Genomic DNA, 27,350 nt, shown 5'->3' with positions numbered 1-27,350 from the left:
TTGTTTAAAATAAATAGCAAAGGAACACAATAGATGAAATTTTCATTTTCATAGATTGTTATTATATAATCAGTTACCAAAGTCAGTGCCTTTGTCCAATTATAACATTGCACCTGTTGAGCAGATGTATCTCAAGTGGTTGAGCACCTGCTTCCCATGTACGAGATCATGGGTTCGATCCTTCATACCTTCTAAAAAAAAAAAATGCACCAGAGTATAAAACTCATAAGTGCCTTTGGCCCCAGTTACCTTAAACTAAATATTGCTGGTTTGTTGTTAGGGGCTTCTTAGTTTATTTTAAAGCCCACTGGGCACAACATTTAGATTGCGCACTGGGATAAACATCATTGAATTTGTAGCAATAGATCCTATGATGGTGAGGGGTAAATACTGAAGGTAGTTATGTTGGCCTCATTCAATACGGCACAGGCCTATGTGGCAGCCACTTTGCCATGTGAACAACTGCTCACCAGGAGGCTGTCCCAGGCTTAGCCAACAGGGTTTTTCTCTACTTTAAACAATGTGTTTGATGGGTTTCCTAAATTGGGGAGAAAAAGGATAAAGAAAGAAAAAGTAAAAATAAATCTCTACCAGAGATGGGTTTCCTAAATTTGGGGGGAAAAGGAAAAGAAAGAAAGAATAAAAATAAATCTCTACCAGGAAGTTCTGAGGTCCCTATGGAAGTCGACCACATAATTAGTGCTCTAAGACAATAAAGGATGATTCCCATCATCTCCAAATGACTCCTGAAACTGTCCACCTTTTTTCTTTAAGAGATGTTGTAGGTTTACAGTAAAACCATGCATAAAAAACAGAATTCCCATATACCACCCTGTGGTTAACACCTTTCATTAGAGTGGCACGTTTGTTACAATTCATGAAAGAGCATTTTTATAATTGTACTATTAACTATAGTCATTGTTTACAATAGCGTTCAACATTTTTAAAGTTTACCAACTGTTAACAGATCAGTGTACTTTTTTTTTAAAGATTTATTTTTTTAATTTATTTCTCCTCCCCTCCCCCTCCAGTTGTCTGCTCTCTGTGTCCATTCACTGTGTGTTTTTCTGTGACCACTTCTATCCTTATCAGCGGCACTGTTGTCTCTTCTAGTTGCATCATCTTGCTGTGTCATCTTGCTGTGTCAGCTCTCCGTGTGTGCGGCGCCATTCCTGGGCAGGCTGCACTTTCTTTCGCGCTGCGTGGCTCTCCTTACGGGGCGCACTCCTTGTGCGTGGGGCTTCCCTACCCGGGAACAGCCCTGCATGACAGGGCACTCCTTGCGCGCATCAGCACTGCACATGGGCCAGCTCCACACGGGTCAAGGAGGCCCAGGGTTTGAACCGCAGACCTCCCATGTGGTAGGTGGATGCCCTATCCATTGAGCACAGTCCACTTTCCAGATCAGTGTACTTTAAACCATCCTTCAAACGACTCATTATCTGTAGAATTATAGGAAGAGAAATATGAGAATGAGACTTTTTTCCCCCAGATAAAATCAAATCACCTTGCTGTCAGCCCTTCACCGCTGGCTTTCCCAGATAATGCTTAATTCTCTACTGTATCTCTGAGAATTTTCCATAAGCTATCACATTACTTTACGGTTATACTTTTTAAGCTTCTCATCTTGAAATTCTGTAATATCACCTTGCGTGTCCCCAACACCAGTCTCCATCAATATTTAGATTTGGAAGATTTACTTCTAAGAGGGACCTGAATATGCAGACGCCTCAACAGATGTCTATACTGCATTTACTCAGGCTTGGCTAAGCAAGAGGATGGCAGGGCCAGCATGGCTGCTTTAGTAGTAAAATTCACGGCGGTAGTATCAGGCCTGAGAGTTCTAAATCATTTTTAAAATTCCTCACAATTTTTCCACACATGGTTAAGATATTTAATGAAACATCTTAATTTTTTTGTTCACTGAAAAAGATGTTTTCCACAGATAGTACATTTGACCTGGCAAAAGCACCTAAGGCTAACATTATTTTAGAACCCCCTAGATTGTTAATTTAGATGCTTTGTTTTAAAATTGTTAGCATCAAATGCAGAGAAAATATGATCAAATACAAATGTACTTTTTTACATAAAAAGATAAAGACACTTTGGTAAAATGCCTTATGAAACAAACCTTGGGTTCATTTTTTTTCTTTGTTTTTTCGGAGGTAACTGGGGATTGAATCCAGGACCTCATACATGGGAAGCAGGCGCTCCACCACTGAGCTCACCCACTCCCTACTTTATTTTTATCAGCAGCTTTAGCATTATCCAATCTTGGCTAAGGTCTATCTGTACATATAAATATCTCTAAAAAGAAATATTTTCCACACTTACCAACTAAACACCAATATACCTGATTGCATTCAAGGTACCCTAAACTAACATGGACAACAGACCTTTTTCCTGTCCGGGGCAAAGTTTTCTCCTCAGTTCATATGAATGAGATTTTCTCAACAGCACTTTTTATTCTTTACTGTGTTCTATTTCATGTATAATACTGATGGGGCTATTCCAGGTGATCACATAAGGACCCCTTCTCACAAAATTTGGGCATATCCACTGTGTGTCTACCTTTGTTGAAATAGTGTTCCAGACAATGAAAATAATTTTGTAAATAAGTGCTAATTATTAAATTTCTGCTCTTAACTCAGTATTTGAACACAGCACCTGTGCAATATTTTAACTAAAGAAAAACACTTCATAGTTTTTTAGAGTTACCTCTAGGCTTTTTTGATTGTTTCCTAGGTATGAACGTTCTTAACTTATTCATTAATATACCACTGTAAAGTAACTAGTACACAGTTCACAGTGGCAATAGTGTAGTTGCCTCCATTTACACATATCTGCTAATTTATTTGTAATAATAACAGGTATTGATTGTTGAATACTTACTATAAGCCAGATACTGCTATGTTATATATTTGATATATGACCCGATTAAATCCTAATAACAAACCTGCGAAGTGGGTATTATTATCCATACTTTAAATTTTATCAATTCTGGGAGTCAGAATTTGAACACAGGCCTGTCTGTCTCCAAAATTCAACTCACATTTACTGTCTCCTTGGTGTATTTGAGGAGCCAGAAGGGAGAACTCTTCAGAAATTTTTCTAGCCAATAAGTGAAATTTGCAAAGCTGCTAATTTATGAGTGACATTAGTAATTTTAGAGATATTCTGGACTCCACTTATTTAAGGTTTATGGTTATGTTCGTTTCCTATTGCTGCTGTAACAAGTTGCCACATTAGTGACTTAAATCAAAGAAAAGTATTCTCTTAGCATTCTGGAGGCCAGAAGTCCAAACTGAATCTCCCAGGGCTAAAATTAAGGTTTCGGCAGTGTTGGATTCTTCTGAAGGCTTCAGCAGAGAATCCGTTCCTAGCTTCGCCCAGCTTCTGGAGGCTGCCAGCATTCCTTGACCTGTGGCCACATCACTCCAATATCTATTTCTTAGTCACATTGCCTTCTCCTCTTCTGCAGTCAAATATCCCTCCACCTCTCTCTATAAGAATACTTGTGATTACATTTAGATGATCCGGGATAATCTCCCCATCTCTAAATCCTTAATCACATCGGCAAAATCCCTTTTGCCGGCAGCAGACTTGGCCCAGTGGTTAGGGCGTCCGCCTACCACATGGGAGGTCCGCGGTTCAAACCCCGGGCCTCCTTGACCCATGTGGAACTGGCCCATGCGCAGTGCTGATGCGCGCAAGGAGTGCCCTGCCACGCAGGGGTGTCCCCCGTGTAGGGGAGCCCCACGTGCAAGGAGTGTGCCCCGTAAGGAGAGCCACCCAGCGCGAAAGAAAGTGCAGCCTGCCCAGGAATGGTGCCGCACACACGGAGAGCTGATGCAGCAAGATGATGCAACAAAAAGAAACACAGATTTCCATGCCACTGAAAACAACAGAAGCGGACAAAGAAGATGCAGCAAATAGACACAGAGAACAGACAACCCGGGTGGTGGGGGGGGAGAGAAACAAATAAATAAATCTTTTTTTTTAAATCCCTTTTGCCACAAAAAGCAATATTCATCCTTTCTGAAGATTAGGATGCGGACATCTTTGAGGACTTTTATTCTGCCTAACGCAATGGTATCCATAAGCAGGAGGGATTCGGCTGTATAATGCAAATTCAGAGGAAGCAAAAAGAAAAAAGAAAACAACTGTCGCTAAATAACATGAAATTGAATATATAGCTAGTTGCTGAAGGTGAGGCATCTAAAATGATTCTCTTTCACAGCCATCATCTTTTTACCTGAATTACTACAATCGCACAGCTAAATGTAAATGTATATTGTAGTTATGCAAGAAATATTTATCAAATGAATGAATATAGCTCCTCTTGAACATTGCAGACAGAAGAACATGGAAGTACCTAAAGAAAATAGCCTTGAATTTTAAAAATTACTGTATGACATTAAGACTACATAAGCAATTATCTTTTGAAACCTCCTTTTTAGAAAGGATTCTCCCTTTCCATGAAAGTGATTATTTCAGTTTAATAGGAACAGGTAATTATTAGGTAGAAAGACAACTCAGTAGCATCCATACCTAAGGTAGACTCACCGAGGAACGCAGCCCTGACCTTCAGCTTTCCAGCTGGCTGCTTTTATTATAATGGTGAATGACTGGAGGTGTCATTTGAAATGGAGGTTTAAATTAGTGCAACCATCTGGAATACTTAGAAGCAATCGCAGTATCTATTGACACTGAATAGATTTGATATTGGAATAACAAATCCTATCCCAGCTAAACCCTGTTTAAAGCTTTATACAAGTCAGAGCCCTCTGACATGCTTAACTTGAAGGGTTATCTGTTTGAACTGGAGCAGTCTAGTCATTTGCAAATTATAAAATGCCTCTCAGTCCTCCTCCTTAAACAAACCCACCCTCCATTCTCATTGGCACAGGAACTTGTTGCTTAATGAGTCCATTGGGATTTTTTTTTAAAAAAATGTGTCTTGAGCCCATGTATATCAATTGCAATCTTGGGAGCAAGAGGTAATGACACAAAAAAAGGCACAAAAAGCCTGTGTGAATATTAAATAAAGCCCTTATTGTTGAAAATATAAAGATGGTATGGAAACTCCCTAGGAGCAAGTATATTCTTGTACATTTGGTTTATGACATTCTCATTAAAAAAATGAGAGTTGACAGGAGACGTCTTCTGTGCTGGGCCAGAACTGGAAGTGGTTAACAAGCCCAGTGCGGCAATCTGATACCTGCCAGAAATCCAGAAGCAATCATTTTACTGCCTTTAAAACATTAAAACATTAAAATAAGAATCAAATCAGGGAAACGGACTTTGGCCCAGTGGTTAGGGCGTCCGTCTACTATATGGGAGGTCCGCGGTTCAAACCCCGGGCCTCTTTGACCCGTGTGGAGCTGGCCATGCACAGTGCTGATGCGCGCAAGGAGTGCCGTGCCACGCAAGGGTGTCCCCCGCGTGGGGGAACCCCACACGCAAGGAGTGCGCCCGTGAGGAAAGCCGCCCAGCGTGAAAAGAAAGTGCAGCCTGCCCAGGAATGGCACCGCCCACACTTCCTGTGCAGCTGATGACGACAGAAGCGGATAAAGAAACAAGACGCAGCAAACAGACAGAGAACAGACAACCGGGGGGGGGAATTAAATAAATAAATAAATATTAAAAAAAAAAAAAAGAATCAAGTCAAACAAAATGTTCAACACAGACCCATCTGGAACACCAGGCCAAGGTTTTCTTTGGGTAATTTGGATCATAAGAGAAAAGTCCTCTTCTTTCTCCAATTTTTTAACCAGTAACTCAGCTAAATGTAAATGTAAACAAGTTTAAAAGATTGAATTTAACCAAAAGTTTAATTACCGAAAGGAAGTTGCCTTTATCTGTGTGTTGTACAGAGCAGGATGCTAGAGTGAGTGCCTAACCCAAGGAAGAAGATGAGATGGGGGGAGAAATTACTTCTTGACACACAACCTAGGGAAGATCTCAGAGCTTCTGGAATATTGGATGTCCCACTCTTGATATTTAGAAATCTAAAATACTTTTCTTATTCATTTGAATAAACTATAGTTCTTAAACTATACATTTGATTAGAAATTAAGATCAAAATTTTTGAAATGAATATTTTTCATGCTGTTGTATCAGTGAGTTTTGTTTTTGATAACCTGTGTGTTTTAGTTTCCTGGATGCCAAAGCAAGTATCATGCAATGGGTTGGCTTAAACAATGGGGATTTATTGGCTCACAGTTTAGGGTCTAGGAAAAATCCAAACCAAGGCTTCATCAAGGTGACGATTCTGGGGCTAGCTGCTGGTAATCCTTTGTCTTGGGCTCCTCTATCACATTGCAATACACATGGTGGCCTCTCTTGACTTCTCCCTTCTCTTCTGGGTTCTGGGTTTAGTATCTTGCTTCCCATGGCATTTTCTCTATCTGTCTGAATTCCATTCCACTTATAAAGCCCTCCAGTAATAGGATTAAGACCCATCCTGACTGAATTGGGCCACACCTTAACTAAAGCAACCTAATCAGAAGGTCCCACTTAAAATGGGTTCACAATCACAGGAATGGATTAAGTTTAGGGACATGTTTTTCTGGGATACATAGCTCCAAACCACCACCCTGTTAATGCACAAAAATACTGACATTCAAATGTAATTTTTCCCCCTCATATTTTTCCCTTGGTGAAAACTCCAAATAAGGCAGGAGACAGAATAGTATTTTTAAATGATAACAAAGATTACAGGTATTTCTTTTTCTTTTAGCTTTATTTTGTACACTTAATAATTGAAAATATAAACAATTAAAATTAAAAAGAAAACACAGTTGAACAAAAACATATATTTCTCAATTAAATGTACTGGATACCTATAAATTTTTTTTTGAATCATGCAATATGTTATACAATATATTTGGTTTATAGTAATCAATCATACAGTATTTGTCCTTTTGTGTCTGGCTTGCTTTGTTCAATGTAATGTCCTCCAGGTTCATCCATGTTGTCATATGCTCTTTTTACAGCCACGTAATATTCCATCATGTGAATAGACCACAGTTTGCTTATCCATTCATTGGCTGATGGATACCTGACTTGTTTCCAACTTTTGTCAATCATGAATAATGCCGCTATGAACATCAGCGTGCAGATGCCTGTTCATGTCACTGCTCTCATTTTTTCTGGATATATAGCCAGTAGCGGTATTGCAGGGTCATGTGGCAACTCTACAGTCAACTTCTTTAGGAACTGCCAAACAGTCCTCCACAGGGGCTGTACCTTTCTTCATCCCCACCAGCAGTAAGTTCCTATCTCTCCACATCTCTCCAATACTTGTAGTTCTCTGTCTTTTTAGTAGTGGCCATTCTGATATGTGTGAAATTACATCTTATTGTAGTTTTGATTTGCATTTCCCTAATCATGAGTGATGTTGAGCATTTATTCATGTGTTTTTTTGCCATTTGATTTCTTCTTTGGACAAATGTTTATTCAAGTCTTTTGCCCATTTTTTAAATTGGGTCATTTGTCTTTTTATTGTTGAGTTGTAACATCTCTTTATAAATCCTGGATATTAAACCCTTATTGGATATGTGATTTCCAAATATTTTCTCCCATTGAGTTGTCGGCGTTTTCACCCTTTTGACAAATTCCCATTGAGGTGCAAAAGTGTTTAATTCTGAGGAGGTCGCATTTACCTACTTTTTCTTTTGTTGCACATGTTTTGGGTGTAAGGTCCAAGAAACCACCACTTACTATAAGGTCTTGAAGATGTTTCCCTACATTTTCTTCTAGTAGATTTATGGTCCTGGCTCTTATATTTAGGTCTTTGATCCATTTTGAATTGATTCTTATTAAGGTCCATGTATTTCTTATCATCCACACTTCCTTTATCACTGTATATTACTGCCTTTAGCCATTGTACAAATGAATTTCTCTGTGAAGTCTCTTTATTACAATTGGCTCTTTTTTCACTGGTAAGAAATTAAAGCATGTGTTTTAGGTGGCTAAACTGCTCAAAGCATATACCATAAAATGTGTTGACTTTTACAATGGAATGTATTAGCTTCCAAGCTTACAATTCTGAAGCTGTGAAAATGTTCTATGCAAGGCATCACCAAGATGATACCCTATTCCTGCAGACTGGCTGCCAGTGATCCTGGACTCCTCTGTCACATAGCAAGATCAATGGTGACATCTGCTGGCCTCCCCCTTCTCTTTGAGGTTTTGTTGCTTCTAGCTTCTTGCTTCCATGACTTTCTTTTCCTTTGTCTGAATTTTTTTCCATTTTTTTTGTCTTTATTTTTTTAATGTTACATTAAAAAAATATGAGGTCCCCATATACCCCCACCCTCCTCACCCCACTCCTCCCCCCATAAGAACATCCTCCTCCATCATCATGAGACAGTCATTGCACTTGGTGAATACATCTCTGAGCACTGCTGTACCTCATGGTCAATGGTCCACACCATAGCCCACACTCTCCCACAGTCCATTCAGTGGGCCATGGGAGGACATACGATGTCCGGTAACTGTCCCTGCAACACCACCCAGGACAACTCCAAGTCCTGAAAATGCCCCACATCACATCTCTTCCTCCCACTCCCTACCCCCAGCAGCCACCATGGCCACTTTCTCCATACCAAGGCCACATTTTCTTTGATTACTAATCACAATAGTTCATGAATAGAATATCAGTAAGTCTACTCTAATCCATACTCTATTCCTCCATCCTGTGGACCCTGGAATGGTTATGTCCACTCCACATCTATATCAAGAGGGGGCTTAGATTCCGCATGGATGCTGGATGCAATTCTCCTGCTTTCAGTTGTAGGCACTCTTGGCTCCCTGGTGTGGTGGTTGACCTTCACCTCCATGTTAGCTGAGTGGGTTAAGTCCAATAAACCAGAGTGTAGGAGTTGCAAGTCTGTTGAGGCTCAGGGCCTGGCTATCACATGGTAAGTCCAGAGATTCAGGTCCCCTGGGTATACACTAAACCCTTTGTCTGAATTTTATTCTCTTCTGCAGGACTCCAGGAAGAGGATTAAGATCCACCCTGAATGAGGTCGGTCACATCTTAAGTTAAGAGCCTACTCACTTAAAGATCCTGCTTACAATGACTCCACATCCACAGGAATGGATTAACTTTAAAACGTTAACAATTGTGGGTTACATACAGCTTCAAACCATCACAGCATGAAATAGGAATTTTCTTTGCATGCGACATAAAAAGCCAGATTCTTCAGGTTCTGCTGTAACCACTTTATCCCTTTATCAATATTTGGAAAAATTAGAGGGAGCTATTCAATATTGGAAAAGAATTTTACTATTAGATGAACAGCCATTCACAGAATTCAAAGGCTGGAGTTCGTACATTGGTGACCCAAACTGAGACTCAGATGCTTAAATCTCAGACCTCTCTCTTCCCCTCTCTTCCAAAATATGTCATCAACTGTCTCTGCTTTGTTTAAGATATACTAAGTATGTTCCCAACTTCCAATTAATACTCCGATAATTTTGAGAAATACTTTAAACACTTTTGATGTGTTTCAATCCATCTCAGGAATTCCATCTGCTTTTCTCTTAGGTGGAGGTAGAGGGGAATTTTAGCTCTTCATTTCCTCCTGTGCATGAAAAGGATGAAATAAAAGGCCCCTTTAGTTTGCTAGGCTGCTGAAAGCAGATACCATAAAATGGGTTGGCTTTTAACAATGGGAATTTATTAGCCTATAGTTTTGAGACAGAAAATAATCCAAACCAAGCCATCATCAAAGTAATGCTTTCTTCCCAAAGACTGGCTGTCAGCGATCCTTGGCTCCTCTGCCACGTGGCAAGGCACACGGCAGCATCTGCTGTTCTCTCCCCTCTCCTCCAGGCTTCGTGGCTTTCAGCTTCTTACTTCTGTGTCTTTCTCTTTTTCTCTATGTTTGTCCTGTTTTTAAAAGACTCCAGTAAGAGGATTAAGACCACCCTGGGCCATGCCTTAACTGAAGTAACCCCATCAAAAGGTCTTACATTTAAGAACTTGATTTTCTGGAATACATAAAGTTCTCAACCACCACAGCATTTATAGAGTGAAACATCTACAAAACAAACCAACTTTTGTCCTACTATTATTAAATAATTTTTGCAGTGTAATTCCTGAGTGTTTCTATTGCTAACACAACTTTATCTCTTTATTCCTTGTTCTATTATCTGAACTTTAAAAGGCAACAGAAGGGGAGCAGATGTGGTTCAGGTAGTTTGACACCCATCCCCCTATGTGAGGTCCTGGGTTCAGTTCCTGGTGCCTCCTAAAGAAGACAGGCAAACAATGAGCAGACAACAAGCAAAAAACAACAGGCAGACAATGAGCAAAAAACAACAGGCAGACAACTAGCAAAAAAAACCCAAGCAAGGCAGTGAGCAAAAACAAAAAACAAGCAAAGAGTGGATGTGGTTCAAGCAGTTTGGCACCCAGTTCCCATGTGGGAGATCCTGGGTTTGGGTGCCAGTGCCTCCTAAGAAGAAACAGACAGACAATGAACAGACAACGAGCAAAAAAAAAAAAAGCCCACAGACACAAACAAAAAAACAAAAAAAAACAATGCGCGAACAGATGAGGGAGTCATCTCAGATGGGAAAAAAAAGGCAGCGGAAGGAGATAACCACATCTTGCCACTCAACTCATTAAGCCAGATTCTCCACATGTGTAAGCTACTCCCCCAGTGACCCATTAGGCACTTTGAAGCTGTATTACTTTTTTGGGCCATCTAAGAGTCAGTTAATGCTCTTAACATTAGCTTTACAAATTACAGATTACAGTTTATTGGGTGCAAACAAATTAATGAAGCTTTAACTGCTCAGTCAGCTTCCCAGAAGTCAGTTTTAATCCATCACTGTTGTTTACTACCATAATGGTGATAGTACAATATTGTGAATATAATTAATACCACTGAATTGTAAGCTTGAAAATGATTGAAATGGGAAATTTTGAGTAGATATTACGACAATCAATTTTTTAAGTACATACTTCCTGTTATTTCTCTTTACATGATACTAGTAATTACTAATGATCATTACCTAGTTCTATTAATTAATTAGAGGTTGCAAATGGTGATTTTTTTTTTTCTCTTTTTAGGTACTGGTCCAGGGATTGAACCCAGGACCTCGTATGTGGAAAGCCAGCGTTCAACCACTGAGCCACATTGGCTCCCCTGAGTTGGTTTTGTCAGGTTTTTTCCTTGTTGTTTCATTTTGTTTTTCCCTGGGAGGCGCTGGGAACCGAACCCAGGACCTCCTTTGTGGGAAGCAGGTGCTCAACTGCTTGAGTCACGTCCCCTCCCCGGTGATAATTTTAATTGTCATTCTTTTTTTCACTTATTAGTTGGAATACTTCTCTAAAGACAAATTGTTTCTCATTAGCCATTTAATACTCTGATAAATATGAGAAATACTTTAAACACACTTGATAAGTTTCAATCCATCACAGTTATCGTCTTTATTGGTAGTCAAATTGTCCCCTCATTAGCCAGTGGGAATCTCTTCAACTCATCTCTTGAACCTCTTGACACAGTTCAAATGGTCTTTGCAGCTTCCTTGCTTTCTTGTATGACACATCTTGTATATTTTCTACCTGTACCTGGGCTTGTCATTTTCCAAGGAGTTTTTTGTTTCCTTGTGTGAAAATGGCATTTACAGAGCAAACTTGGCCACTTTAGAGTATTTATTGCTACTAAAATGGTCATTGTTCCTGGGCCTTTTCATCTGTGAGTCTTTTAGTATATATCTCTCAAATATTTAGTACTCTTTTAAAAATAACCTTAATACCATTGCTGTACCTAAACAAAATTAATAACTCCTTAATATCATCTCATATCAGTCACTGTTCTCATTTCCTCAGTTTTCTTATAATTTGTTTGCTTGACACTCCCCTCCCCCACTTTCAGCATAGAAAGCTAAGGAATATATTTTTTTTAATTTTTAATTGTTAAAATTTATTTCTCTCCTCCCCCCCGCCCCATTGTCTCCTCTCTGTGTCCATTCACTGTGTGTTCTTCTGTGTCCTCCTGTATTCTTGTATTCTTGTCAGTGGCACCTGGAATCCGTGTCTGTTTTTGTTGCATCATCTTGTTTTATCATCTCTCCGTGTGTGTGGCACCATTCCTGGGCAGGCTGCACTTTCTTTTGCGCTGGGCGGCTCTCCTTACCAGGTGCACTCCTTGTGTGTGGGTCTGCCCTACACAGGAAACAGCCCTGCGTGCCACGGCACTCCTTGCACACATCAGCACTGCGTGTAGGCCAGCTCATCACAAGGGTCAGGAGGCCCTGGGTTTGAACCTTGGACATTCCATGTAGTAGGTAGATACCCTATTCACTGGGCCAAATCCGCATCCCAGGAATATTTTTTAAATAATAAAATACATCATGAATTCATGTTAATACTTCTGATTCAAATCAGAGATACAGATTTGAATACCTAAACTCATCAGTCTTATATCTGTATTTCCCTTCTTCCATGCCGTTAGAATCTATAGTGATTTAAAGTCCATGGCGTTAAGTGTATGTATATATTATAGTGATTTAAAGTCCACAGCTTTAAGTGTATGTATATACTATGTACCTTCTTGGAGTTGCAATGAGCAGAGGTGCTATTGCATCCAACCAGGCCACAGGTCATTTCTGAGAGCCCAGAGAACCCACATCCTTGCAGGCTCAGGAGCCGGAACATTCTACAATATCTTGGGATATTACATACAACACTGCAAAACTCCCATGGAACACCACCCACCACTCCAGGTACTGTAGGGTAACCTTCTACACGCGTTACCCAGGACAGTGCTGGTTTATGCCGATTGTCCCAGGATCCTTCTGAGTCCAGCATTTACCCCTGACTTTTTCGTTCTTAATAAAGTTTCAGTAGTTGTAATAAAATAAGCCAATAGAGGTTTATTAGAACTCCACTTTAATCTTCTAGCCAAGAGCCATGGTCTTGCCTAGTAGTGTACAAGTGGGTATGGAGAGTGCAGAGGATTCTTACTTTAGCACTTGATTAAACCTGAAAAATAACCAACGAAAACCTTAGCAATAACCCTTTCTCTTTTCCAGAACTTGTTAGATACAATATAACTAAAACCTCTCTTTCATGGATGTAGGGAGAAAACAAAGTGTGCTCAGACTGAGCAGCTAGGGACAGCTAGCTCCTTCCAGTTCCATGGTGGGAGTAGAGGAAGTTGAGGCTTCTGCCCCTTCAGCTACTGGGTGTGCCATTGTACTTTGGCTTGCAAGATACATGAGGCCACCAGGGCCCCAGTGAGAAGGGTCAATGGAAAATGTAGAAAATCGCAGGTCAGGTATAAGATACATGTGTGGAAATAGAGGCTGAGCAGTCCTGGCTAAAGAATGTAGAGTGATTTCACTCTTGCTACAGTGGTTCTAGTATTTATTGCACAGTATAAATCTATAAACATTCATTAATTTTATTGTTTGAGAAGGGTTTTTTTATTTATTGTAGAAGTTAGCTAATAAAAAGTTTACATGTATTGGAAAATTAAGTTCTGAATTTCTGTTTCTTAAGAAAATTGATGAAGAATGTGTAACTTGCACAAAATGTCTGTCAGTATTTAACATCTACCATGATCATATCATCTGCCAGAAAATCAATGGCCATATTGTGAAAGTAAACAAAGACCACCCAAATGAGAACAACCAGAGGTTATTTATTCAGGGCCTGATATAGCAAGGGAGTCAGCCACCATCACTTGCATTTGGCAAAGACTCAAGGGTAGGCAGGGATTGGAAAAACTTCATATTGAAAAAAGGGGGATTTTTCAGGTATGCTCAGATTGGATTAAGATTAAAAACTGCCCCATTCCCGTGGGGGTGAACCCATTGTAAACAGGACTTTTGAAGATGTTAATTTTTGTTAAAGTGGGACCAACTGAATCAAGGTGGGTCTTAATCCTGTTACTGCAGGCCTTGTAAGAGGAAGCCATAGGGAAGTCAGTGGGACTCCAAAAGAGAAAGGATTGGCCATTGCCAGGTGACGGGAAAGCCAAGGAGCCCAAGGACTGCCAGCCAGCCACACTGCTTCCAACCCCAGGAGAAAGCAAGCCTTTCAGCCTCTGAAACCATGAGGCAACCAATGTCTATTGTTTAAGTCAACCTGTTGTATGGTATTTGTCATAGCAGCTTGGGCAACCAAGACTCAGGCTGTCATTGACCAAGTCCAGACTGTTATGGGCCACTTGCTGCAAAGACTGTGGTTTGTCTTCCTAGGGTGTTTGCTGCAGATGCTGTGAGTCAGGGTTCTGTTGTCATACATGGTCTGGCTACTGCCCATTTGTATATTCAGTCTTTCAACATGAAAAACATAAGATTCAGATCTGCTGAAGAAGCATTAGCATGTACTTGCAAAGTAGTTGTTATTTTAAGAACATCTTGCCTGAAGATGATGATTTAACCCATGCAGCAGCTTACGGTGCATTTTTATATCACTTTGTGAAGCATAACTTTTCATTGTCACTTGTCTCTATTTATAAATTACTTTTATTCATTCTTGAGTCCAAATTTCTTGTGTTCACACCAACATGAAGCAATATCTGTTAGTTTGTAGACTGCAGAAGACCTTTGCAGATAGTTAAATAATGCCAATTTTAGATCAGTGTCATTAGATGCTTCAAACAGAAAATCAGTTGAATTAATAACAAAAATGGTTCAATTTTTTTCACCCAATTCATAGAATTGAAGTAAAACTTGTACAAGTTAATTCTGTCAAAGTGAAATATCTGACATTATTTTGTGAATGCTACTATAAATTCAGTTAAGAAATTCAACTTTGCTGTGAAAATACAAATATTGGTGGACACAGTATTATGGTAAAAACAATGTTCTTATCAAATTAAGAAATCTTCAAAGCAGAAATATACTAGGAATTGGCTATGGTACACACATAATTCATGACTGTGTTCAACAAATTGATAAATATTACCAAGAAAAGTAGTTGTCAAAATTTAAGCATGTTTTCCTATACCTAAAGTAACTGAATTATAAGTTTTTCCAACAAAACTGATATTAAATATTTTAAAAAACAGTTTTCAGCATGGTTATATGCTGTTTGTGCTATCCATCATCAGTTGAATTTTAAAATGTTCGAGACTTTGACATACTATTTTATAAATCATCCTATGTATCTTACAATAGTATTACATATTTTTTTGTAACAAGCCTTCTAAGTTTTGGTTGCATTTTGTTCAAAATAAGTTGGAAGTTTTTAATCAAAATATTCAATGAGTAGAGTGACCAAAACTTCCAGTTTTTTAAGCTTTTAGTGAATCACAATTACTGAAAACAAAATTTCCAAACAGGAAGATACTGAATTTTATCCTTTGAGCACAGGAAGGAACTGAACAAATTAAATGATGAGAGCTAAAAATGTGTGTGGATGTGATTTTGAAATACTCTAATAGAGCTTTGGAATATCTAGACTTGTAAGAAGAGTCTTTGGATGAGTTTTATTTTTATTATATATATTTATATTCTTTGCAAGCATGGAATGAAACCAAGAATGTCAATGGTTTTGTAAAAGACAAAAACAGTGCTCTTTTACAAGACATAAAAGTCAAAAGAAGCATAAGTAGATACAATTTATTTGACGAGTTTTTTATTGGAAAACCTATTTGTTGTTTAAGGCACTCTGACTGAAGGCAAAGTGTAGTAACTGTGAAAATATTTGGGCTGAAATTACACATTTCAAAACAAAAAGATAATAAATTATAGAATATCCTCCATTTAGCAGAATTTGCCACAAACTTACCAAGGATCGCAGCATTTGTAGAGACTATTTTTTCAGTTTGAAAAAAGGACTATAATTAGTAAGATTTTGACAGTGTTCTTTCGTAATTTGAAGCAAACGTCTCACGGCAATGCAAGGTGTTGGTGGAGGGTTGATGTATGGGACCAGTGTATGATGTTATGCATGTTTGCTTTGTAAGTTCACAACTTTTATTACACACTTATTGTTTATGTATGTTCATATATAAATGATATAAAGATATAATAATAGAGTGGGTTGGAGGAAAATACTTTGGTTAATAGTAATATTTTATAATGCTCTTTAATTATTCGTTAAAAATGTTTCACAACAATGCAAGGTATTGGTGGTAGGATGAGCTATGAGAGTCCTGTATGATGTTATAAATGTTTGTTTTTTAAGTTCACAACTTTAACTATATGCTTATTGTTTATGTATGAGTGAAACATTTCAATAAGTTAAAAAAATATTATGGCCTATGAAGAAGAAGGAACTGAAGATATCAATCATAAATTTATTATAAAGCACAACTTCAGATAATACTTCAGGCAATTTAAAGAAAAAAAAGAAGAATTAATGTCATATTAAAATATATCTACTTCAGAAAAATGCCGCTGACACGGTATTAGAGAAGTTTATGTCTAAGAAATTTATTAATGTACACAAATATGTACCACAAATAATTATTCTGTTGTTTTTTAATGCCCAGATAATCCATGTAAAGAAGTTTTTCAATTTTTTTTTTGCTTTAAAGTACTTAGATATGTTTCACTTTTTAGAAAAAACTTTTTAAATTTTCTAGAAGTTTACTTCTAAAGGGAGTTTTGCTTCTAAAAATAGTTTTTGAATAGAAAACTCTTTTATAGGTTCAAAAATATAATAATAATAGTATAACTATAAGAATGTTCATCTTTTACAAAGTGCTAAGAATATGGTGATACATAGGGAAATTACAACTAATGTACCCTATGGACAATAGTTAACAGTAATATTGTAATATTTTTGCACCAGTGGCAAAGAAGATATGTCAATTCTAAGGGACAACAATAGGGGAGTATAAGGGAGTATGGAACTTTTCCTTTTGCAGTAATGAAAATGTTCTAAAATTGACTGAGAAATTGACAGCACAATTCAGTGATGAAAATGAGAGCCAAAGCGTGGGACTGTATAGCACAGGGAATCCAGTGGTGGAATATGGACTGTGGTGAACAGAACAAATATAAGAATGTTCTCTCATGAATGATAAAATATAATAGTAGTGATACAGTGTGTTAATAATCAGGTGGGTTGGGGCAAAATATACCAAATGTACGATATGGCTGTAATTAGTAGTAATATTTCAATGATGTTCTTTTATAGTTTATAATAAATGTCTTACAACAATACAAGGTGTTGCAGCTGAGGTGATGTATGGGAGCCCTGGATGACATTATGCTTGTTTGTTTTGTAAGTTCACAGCTTGTTCTATACTTACTGTTTATGTATGTTCCTGTATGAGTGATACACTTTAGTAACATTATTAAATGAAAAAAAGTTTTTGAGTGGAACTGTTCTATAGGTTCACCAATATAACATGAATTTGTTAGTCAATACGTCCACATTTTTAAAAATTATACAGTAGTTTGAAGCTGTATGTACCCCAGAAAAGCATGTTCTTAACCTTAATCCATTCCTGTGGGTGTGAAACCTGTTAAGTAGGGCCGGGTGGTGAGGTTACTTCAGTTAGGGTGCAGCCCACCTCTGTCAGGATGGGTCTTCCCCCCCCACAAAGATTTATTTATTTATTTAAATCCCCCCCCACCCCGGCTGTCTGTTCTCTGTGTCTATTTGCTGCATCTTGTTTCTTTGTCCGCTTCTGTTGTCGTCAGCAGCATGGGAAGTGTGGGCGGCGCTATTCCTGGGCAGGCTGCATTTTCTTTCGCGCTGGGCGGCTTTCCTCACGGGGCGCACTCCTTGCGCGTGGGGCTCCCCTACACGGGGGACACCCCTGCGTGGGGCAGCACTCCTTGCGCGCATCAGCACTGCGCATGGGCCAGTTCCACACGGGTCAAGGAGGCCTAGGGTTTGAACCGTGGACCTCCCATATGGTAGACGGACGCCCTAACCACTGGGCCAAGTCCGCTTCCTAGGATGGGTCTTTATCTTATTACTGGAGCCCTTTATAACAGAAAGGAATTCAGACTGAAAGAAAGCCATAAAAGCAAGAAGCAGAACACCAATGAAAACTTGAAAGGGCGGGAGAGACCAGGAAACACAGCCATGCACCTTGCCATGTTGATAGCTGGAAAATGTGGTTATTGACATTTTCTCCACTTAAGCAGCTTTGAAAATTCTAAAATGAATTGAGCTGGTTTTCTATTAATCTAATTTTAGAAGCTTACTCCTTGCACTTAGTTCTCTGAAGTTTCCCTGAAAACCTTCTCCGTTTTGCTTACAGGAATAAGATAACATCTCAAAGCAAAACCGGACAGAATGGTGCGAATCTGTAACTTTTCCCAGAGACAAAAAGTTTGGTATCCTGAGCAGTTGTTTGAAAAAAGAGCCGTGAAGGCCGTGCACCTGCACAACTATATCTAAACTGTGGTTTACTAGCCCCTGAAATCAGGTGCAAGTTTGATGTATTTGAGACATCACAGGACTGAGAAATTAGAAGTACCCTCCTCACAAGACCTCTGGCATCACTTGCTTTTTAAACTTGCTTTTCTTCTTCCTTACCCTTCTCTTTTGCCTTTAAAAACCCTAGTTCCTGAGGATTATGGGAAGATGGCGATGGACTAACAGGCAGAGCTGAATGCTCTCATAAAAACAATGGAGAAAAAGCCGAAAGCTGTCTGAGGGAACTGCTTTGTGGGTCGCAGGCCAGGACAGTGCAACACAACTCCCAGGAGTGTGAGAGACAGAGAGAGGAAGAAGCCAAAATGACAAACATGAGTTACCAAGCCCCCTTGGCAGCCCGGAAGAGCTCCCATCCCCCACCCCCAAGGTATTAAGCTGGGGTAAAACATCTGACTCACTGGAGCCGACTGAGAGGGGCATAGACATCTTCCTCCTGTCAGTTGTTTCAAGGGAAAACTGAGGAGAGGTCAGGGTGCTTTCTTCAGTGAATTTGGCCAGCAGAACCTGCTTTCAATCTCCAATCTGGAAGTTCAACACAGGAACACAGGAAAGCCAAGACTGAAACACCTCCATGAAAAGGTGCACTGACTAGCACCATCTGCCCTCTGGTCTGGAAATTGCATGGACAAAAACTGTTCATGCTCTCTGTATCCAAACCTTGGGAGAAATCCGTGCCCCACCAGTGAGTCCCTCATCTGATTTTGAAAACTTAACCTGACAATTTTAAAGACCAAGAATAAGCTGAACCAAATATCAAAGAAGAGCTGTGAAAAAATTTAACACTAGGCAAGAGAGAAATTAGCCATCAGAGTAAATTCACTACATATTCAGATGCCTAAACATGAATGAAAAACTACAAGCCATACTAGTACAGGAAGAGATGGCTCAGCCAAAAGAACAAACCAAATATCCTGAAGAGATATAGGATTTAAGACAATTAATCATTGATAATCACACAATTGTCCTAAATCACTTCAAAGAAGTTAAAGAAAATATACTAAAGAAATAAAGGATAAGAAGAAGTCATTGGGAAAGCATAAAGAACAATTTGAAAGCTTCAAAGAAAAGTAACAGATCTTATAGGAATGAAAGACATGATGGATGAGATTAAAAACACATTAGAAGCACATAAGAGCAAATTTGAATTGCTTGAAGATAGAATTAGTGATTTTGGACTGGAAAAGAGAGGAAAACAGAAGAAGAATAGAATGGAAAAAATGGAATGCTCAGGCAATTGAATGATAATGCAAAACACACAAACATTCGCATTATTGGTGTCCCAGAAGGAGAAAAGAGTGGCAAACGGGCAGAGAGAATAATGACTGAAAACTTCCCAACCCTTATGAAGAACATAAATATCAATATCTAATAAGGACAACACACCCCAAACATAATAAATTCAAATAGACCAACCCGGAGACACCTACTTTTCAGAATAACAAATATCAGAGATAAAGAGAGGAACCTGAAAGTAGCAAGAGAAAAGTGAAGCATCACATACAACAGAAACTTGATAAGATTAAGTGCTGGTCTCTCTCAGAAAGAGTGGAGGAGAGAATAAAATGGTATGATGTATTTAAGGTACTGAAAGAGAAAAACTGCCAGCCAATAATTCTGTATCCAGTAAAACTGTCCTTCAAAAATGAGGGTGAGGGAAGAGGACTTGGCTCAACAGATAGAGCATCTGCCTACCACATGGGAGGTCCGCGATTCAAACCCAGGACCTCCTTGAACCATATGGAGCTGGCCCATGTGCAGTGCTGATGTGCGCAAGGAGTGCCATCCCATGCAGGGGTGTCCCCCGCATAGGGGAGCCCCATATGCAAGGAGTGCGCCCCATAAGGAGAACTGCCCAGTATGAAAGAAAGTCCAGCCTGCCCAGGAATGGCATTGCACACAGGGAGAGCTGATGCAGCAAGATGATACAACAAAAAGGGATGCAGTATCCTGGGCCGCTGACAAGAATAGAAGTGGACACAGCAGAACACACAGCGAATGGACAGAGAGCAGACAACAGGGAGGGAGGGGAGAGATAAATTTTTAAAAAATAAACCTTTAAAAAAAAAATGAGGGTGAGTTCAAAGTCTTAATAGACAAACAAAAACTGATGGAATATGTTACCAAAAGACCAGATTTGCAAGAGATGCCAAAGGGGGCACTGCACTCGGAAGGAAAAAAACAAGGGCAAGAGATATGGTGAAGAGTTTATAAATTAAAATTATTAGGTAGGATAAACTAAAGGATAAGAAGACAAGACAATAGAATGATATGACAACAGAGAGCCAAAAGACAAAATGGATTAAGTAATACCTTTACAGTAATAACACTGAATGTTAATGGATTGAACTACCCAATCAAAAGACATAGACTGGTAGAATGGGTAAAAAAATATGAGCCGATTATACGTTGTCTGCAGGAGACCCACCTCAAATGTAAGGACACAACCAGGTTAAAAGTGAAAGGTTGGAAAAGGTATTCCATGCAAAAAAGAACTGGACTAGACCAGATAAATGTAAAATAACAACATTATAGTATATGAAAATAATTACTCAGTGCAACTGGCAAACTGTTCCTGTGATCAGTGTTCTGTAATTTTTTTCATACAATATAAACACTTGCTTTTAATTGAGAAGGGCTGGAGGAGAGGCATATTTTTGTATACATCATTTTTTTTAATCCTACCTTATTCATACTTTTTAATTAAAATAATCTATCTGGATCAATAATGATTTAGCACGACTACTGTTAAAGAAGATTTTGTGTTTTTCTGCCTCATAAAATTTTGAGTTGGCAAATTGTTATCTGCTGTAATTCATTCCAATAAGATATGAAGAATTCCCCAAATAGGAATTTGATTATCTAGAAAGAATTATGGCCTAAATGGAAATTAAATAACTAAACCAATAATTTATTTCATTCTTACAGATTATTATGTCCAAAAGCTAGAGCTGTAATATAAAAATTAGAATTCATTTCTATTATATTTGAATTATTATTTACATTTATAAATATTTATTGCTATGCTATCTATTTCTTATCATTGATTATATGAAATCTAACCTGGCCTTTTACTCTTGATTAAAATTTGCAATTTCTTTCCATCTATTTTTCTATTTATTTTACAATTTTACAATAAAGGACTTTTTAACAGCTGAAAAAAAATGCCATTGATGAAACATTTTGGATAGATCACATGGTATGTGAATATATCTCAATAAAACTGCTTAATAAACAAATAATTGTGCAAGAATAGCCAGAAATAATAGCTACATACAGCAGAGGAAACAGAGATTGAGAGGTAAGGAATTTTCCTGTCTGTTTTTTATTATTATTATTATTGAAATAATGAAAATGCTCTAATAATGATTGAAGTGATGAACATACAACTATGTTATTATACCAAATACCACTGATTGTATACTTTGAATAAACTGTATGCTTTATTAATATGTATCAATAAACTTGATTTGTTTAAAAAAAGCAACCAAAAAAACCATAGTACCCATTCTCACTTTGAACTGGTTTGGGAAGGTTCACCCAGTTCCTTGCTTGTGTACTTCTCACTAAGAGACACGTTGGTCCTTTGTAGCATTGGATAGGGTGGGCCTGTCTATTGGAAACAACTGTCCTTACCTTAGCAATCTGGTGACCGCGGTTGGACCCCTGCTGCTCTGGGTTGCAGCTTCTGGAGCAACCCCGATCTGTATCTCGCTGACTTTGGGGCTTCTCTGGATCCCTCATCTCGGTGCTTAGCAGCTGCGAGGGGATTTCCCTGGAGAACTGAGGCTGCAGGTTCTGGGCGCTCTGTGTGAAGGTGATTCTGAATCTGCATTTTCCCCTATGCTAGGTAAGTATGTAAAATTCTCTCTTCTGTTCTGATCTTGGCTCACTTTCACTTTGTTGGTCCTGCTGGCTCTGAGGAGACTGTTGGATTGTCTTTGTCAGTCTGCTCATGCCAGGGGATTGTGGAATTTTGAGTTGATCTGAGCTAGTGAACACGGAGCTGATGGGTTTGAGTCTCATTATCCATGATCTCGGATTTGAGGTTCACCTGTTGATTTTGAAATCGCATTTTATATTTTGAAGTTGGGGAACCACTGATTTTGAGGTGCACCTATTCTTTTATTCCTGCTTTGTAGCTTCCTTTTGTGTTGCCTGCCTAGCTATGAGAAACTCTCAGAATGTGCCAGCTATATCTCCTCTAGATTGTGTAATAGAAAATTGGTCCAAATTTGAGGGAGATCTCCTTTAGAAAAAGAAAATGATTTTCTATTGCAGCATTGCCTGGCCAAAGTATAAATTGAATGACGGTGAATAGTAATCTAAAAATGAGTATTTAAATTGAATAGTATCTTGCAATTGAATTTGTTTTGTAAAAGAAATCACAAATGGGATTAGTTTACCTGCTGGAGAAGTAGAAAAACGTAACAACATTAATATTTTCTGTTTTGTTTCCACATTAATTCTAATTAGATCTGCACAGTCACATTAATAAAATTGGTGCTGTTAAAGTTTAGTAAACTTTTGAACCAGACAATTCTATGAAAGTAAAAGAGGAAAAAAAAAAATAGAAAAATGTTAGCTGCTTTTGTAAACCTGCAATTAAATCATGGCTTAGCCTTGATAACAACCTGCTTGCCAACTTGCCTGCAGAAAATGATTTCAGAAATATCTCTCTAAAATACTGATGAAATAGTAAACTAAAGATTCATATGAGTTATCAATGTTCTAGTATTGCATGCCATTAGGTATTTGAAATGAAGAGAAGTTGTGTTTGCATATAACCAAATTGAATCATTATTCTGACAAGTTTGTTTAATTTTAATGGTAGTTTTATGTTGTAAGAAGTTTGTTTGGAGATGGTTTCCAAATTAATTTTAGTAACTTAAAGTTGAAAGACATAAAAAGCGTAATTTTTATTAAAGAAAAAGAAAGTAATTTTGCCCTAAGAAAATGACTATTAAGAAAGAGAAAGCTGTGGGACAAAACCTGAAGGAATACAGAAAGTGCAGAAGGTATATGGAAAAGGAATTTTTATGGTCAAAGTTGGATAAGATTTGCTGGGTCTAGCTATAAAGTTTTAAAAACTTTAGTATTAAGTAGTATAGAGACACAAAACTAAAATTTGGTTCTTTCTCTGTTAAAGTAACAAAGTTTCTTAAATCATTAGTCTGTTTCAGTAAAAGGTAATATAAAAAGTTTTCTTATGGTAACAATATGAAAAGAATTGCTTGTAGCCAACCCCAGAACACCACAATCTTCAGGATGAATGCATCAACTTAAGGATGCCTTTATTTGGACTTTTTCCCAGCCTCAAACCATGAATGAATAAATTCCCATTGTTTAATTTGACCCATTTCATTGTATTTGCTTGAGCAGACTAGGAAATGAAATCATATATTTTAATTATTTTTAGCGGGAAGCAGACGTGGCTCAACTGGTAGAGCATCCATCTACCATATGGAGGGTCCAGGGTTCCATCCCCAGGGCCTCCTGACCCATGTGGTAAGTTTGCTCACATGCAGTGCTGCCACATGCAAGGGGTGCTGTGCCATGCAGGGGTGCCCCCACATAGGGGTGTCCCAGGCACAAAGCATGTGCCTCGCAAGGAGAGCCACCCCACGTGGAAAAAGTGCAGCCTGCCCAGGAGTGGTGTCCCACACACGGAGAACTGACAGAGCAAGATGACACAACAGAAAAGAGACACAGTTTCCCAGTACCACCAGATAATGCAAGCGGATGCAGAAGAACACACAGCAAATGGACACAGAGAGCAGACAACAAGGGGGAAGGGAAGAGAAATAATAAATAAAAAATAAATAAATAAAATCTTCTTTAAAAATTATTTTTAGCACCCTCTTCTCAAAAGTGTCCTGGCTTGGAAGATAAATCATAGTTACCCATATCTGTATCCTCTTCCCTAATTAGGTTACTTGAAGTCTTCTTTTCCTGTGGTCATTAGTTCTCCAAGAGGGTAGGCCTAAGAAGAGGACTTTTAAAAGATAGGGAAGTTATAAACTAAGGGCAATTCGATTTTTGGACCAGGATGACAGAACTTCATGAAGATAGAGATTAAAAAGCCTGTTTACCCACAGCCTTCCATGATGATAACTCTGATCAGAATGAATCTCACAAGCTGGGACCCAGCAGGACCAAATAATCTTTTTAATGATTATTACAAGTTATTAGTCTTCAAAGGAAGTTGAATTAACAAGCTTTCCTTTTGACATGGTGTCTTGGGAATGGCTTCCCATTGAGCAAAGTTCCCGGTAATAATTCACTCTGCATGTCAAATGCTTCATTTCCCAAACACAGTAAACTGTAAAACATAGCCTAGATTCTCTCTGTGTATACCACTCAATATCACACTGTGAAGGCAAAACTGATAGTGCTGCCTCTGGACAAGAACAAATTGCAGTGGCAGAATTTTTCCATCTGAATCTAAGGACACGAGTTTTATCTCCTCCCTTGGAAAAGTTAGTCTCCCCTAACCCCAAAAACTGGGGTCTAAAAAAGTCAGAGTTATTGATCCCAGTCTGCCTCAAATACCAACTGTCTTAATTGACAGTTAGGAGAATGTTTTAGTGTTCTATTTTTCCTGTAACAAATTACCACAAACTTAGTGGCTTAGAATGACAGTGGTGGTTTGACACATACGGACCCCAGAAAAACATGTTCTTAAACCTAATACAATGTGAATCCCTTGTAAGTAACACCTTTTGATGAGGTTACTTCAGTTAAGGTGTGGCCCACATCTTAATCCTATTACTAGGGTTCTTTATAAGCAGAATAAAATCCAGACATAGAGAAAGCCACAGGAATCAAGAAGCTGGCCATCGATGGAAACCAGAAGAGAAGGGAGAGACCAGGAGACCCCACTTGTCATGTGATGAGCTAAAGACCACGAACCACAGGCAGCCAGCCCCAGAACGCCACAGCCTTAGGAAGAAAGTGTTGCCCTGATGACACCTTGACTTGACTTATTCCCAGCCTCAAACCATGAGCAAATACATTTGCAATGTTTAGTCCACCCCATTTCATGGTATTTGCTTGAGCAGCCTAGGAAACTAAAATAATCACACAAATTAATTATCTTACTGCTCTGTAGATCACTGTGCTGAGATCAAGGTGTCAGCAGCATACATTCCTTTCTGGAGTCTCCAGGAGAGAATCCATTTCCAGGTTCTAGAATTGCCCACTTTCCTTGGCTCATGGCTCCATTCCTTCATCTTCCAGGCCTGTCCTTCTCACACTGCCATCTCTCTGGTTCGCTCTCCTCTGCTTCCTTCTTCCACCTTTAAGGATGCTTGGAATTAACATTGGACTGATATGGATAATCTAGGACAATCTTCCTATTTGAAGGTCAGCTGATCAAAAAACTCCATTCCATTTGTAACTTTAATTCCCTGTTGCTACGTAACCTAGCATATTCACAAGTCCAGGGATTAGTACATGGACATCTTCGAGGGGCCATTATTCTACCACAAAGAGGTTTAAAGACTATTGAATAAATTAATGGTAAACAGAAAAAATGTGCCTTACAAATTCACTTGTTCATTCTACTAATATTTATTGAGTGCCTACAAGGTGTCAGGAGTGTTCTAGGTGCTACAGATACAATAGAAAACAAGGCAGATCAGTTCCTGTCTTCATTGAGTTTAGAGTAGTGTGTCCATAAGTTATAATACTTTTCTTTTTTTAAATTCAGGTTAAAGTGAAACCACATGGCAATACAATCAATCTTAGCTGAAAATCTTTAGATCTATTGGATTCATAGGAGAAATTGCCTTATCCAACTTTGGTTTTGAGGTTACATAGTCACAGAAAAGCGACTGTGTGATTTTTATTTGCTACTGAATTCTAGTTCTATTTCATTATGGCCAGAAAGCAGAGTTTACATGATATTGATTCTTTGGAATTTATTGAGGTTTCCTATATAGAAAATTTTTGTGAATGTTCATGTGTAATGGAAAGAATGTATCTTATTTGTTGGTTGGTTCTAAAGTTCTATGTGTTTCTTATAGTTTGAATTCATTAATTGTGGTTATTAATTTTGATATGATTAATTATTCATTGCTTTTTCTGTTTGATTCATTTCTGAGCAGTAGTGTTAAATCTACAAATAGAATTAATTTATCTATTTCTCTCCATTGTCTTATCATTGTTGCTTTTTGTTATATAGAGGCATTTCATGATCATTATATTTTCTTGATCAGTTATTCTTTTTTTTCTTTAAGATTTATTTTTTATTTATTTCTTTTCCCTTCCCCCACCCCCCAGTTGTCTGCTCTCGGTGTCCATTTGCTGTGTGTTCCTGTGTCCACTTGCATTCTTGTCAGCAGCACTGGGAATCTGTGTCTCTTTTTTTGTTGCATCATCTTGCTGCATCAGCTCTCTGTGTGTGCGGCACCATTCTTGGCAGGCTGTACTTTTTTTGTGCTAGGCGACTCTCCTTATGGGGTGCACTCCTTGCGCATGGGGCTCCTCTATGTGGGTAACACTCCTGCGTGGCATGGCACTCCTTGCATGCAGCAGCACTGCGCGTGGGCCAGCTCACCACATGGTCAGGAGGCCCTGGGTTTGAATCCTGGACCTCTCATGTGGTAGGTGGAAGCTCTATCCATTGAACCAATTCCACTTCCCAAATGAGTTATTCTTTTTGACTCTTTTTTATGCTTATCTTTGTCCTTCCTGATGCTTTTCACCTTGAATTCAATTTTATCAGATACTAAAATTGCTTTCCCATGGACTTGGCCCAGTGGTTAGGGCGTCCATCTACCACATGGGAGGTCCGTGGTTCAAACCCTGGGCCTCCTTGACCCATGTGGAGCTGGCCCATGTAGAGTGCTGATGCGCGCAAGGAGTGCCGTGCCACACAGGGGTGTCCCCTGCGTAGGGGAGCTCCACGCGCAAGGAGTGTGCCCTGTAAGGAGAGCCGCCCAGGGCGAAAGAAAGTGCAGCCTGCCCAGGAATG

At 38.8% G+C, this 27,350-nt stretch overlaps 1 long non-coding RNA gene across 1 annotated transcript; it reads right to left on the bottom strand.

Moving 5' to 3' along the window:
* Positions 1 to 39: 39 nt before the first annotated feature.
* Positions 40 to 25,671, bottom strand: LOC139439312 (uncharacterized). Its single transcript, XR_011649252.1, has 2 exons — positions 25,475 to 25,671; positions 40 to 1,442 (listed from the first exon to the last, which is right to left on the bottom strand). It is a non-coding gene; the product is annotated as an uncharacterized lncRNA (long non-coding RNA).
* Between the last annotated feature and the right edge of the window lie 1,679 nt (positions 25,672 to 27,350).

This window comes from Dasypus novemcinctus, chromosome 7 (genome assembly GCF_030445035.2).
Source record: "Dasypus novemcinctus isolate mDasNov1 chromosome 7, mDasNov1.1.hap2, whole genome shotgun sequence".
NCBI classification, from domain to species: domain Eukaryota; kingdom Metazoa; phylum Chordata; class Mammalia; order Cingulata; family Dasypodidae; genus Dasypus; species Dasypus novemcinctus.
The sequence above is the reverse complement of the archived record's forward strand: the minus strand, read 5'-3'. Positions and strand labels throughout refer to the sequence as shown.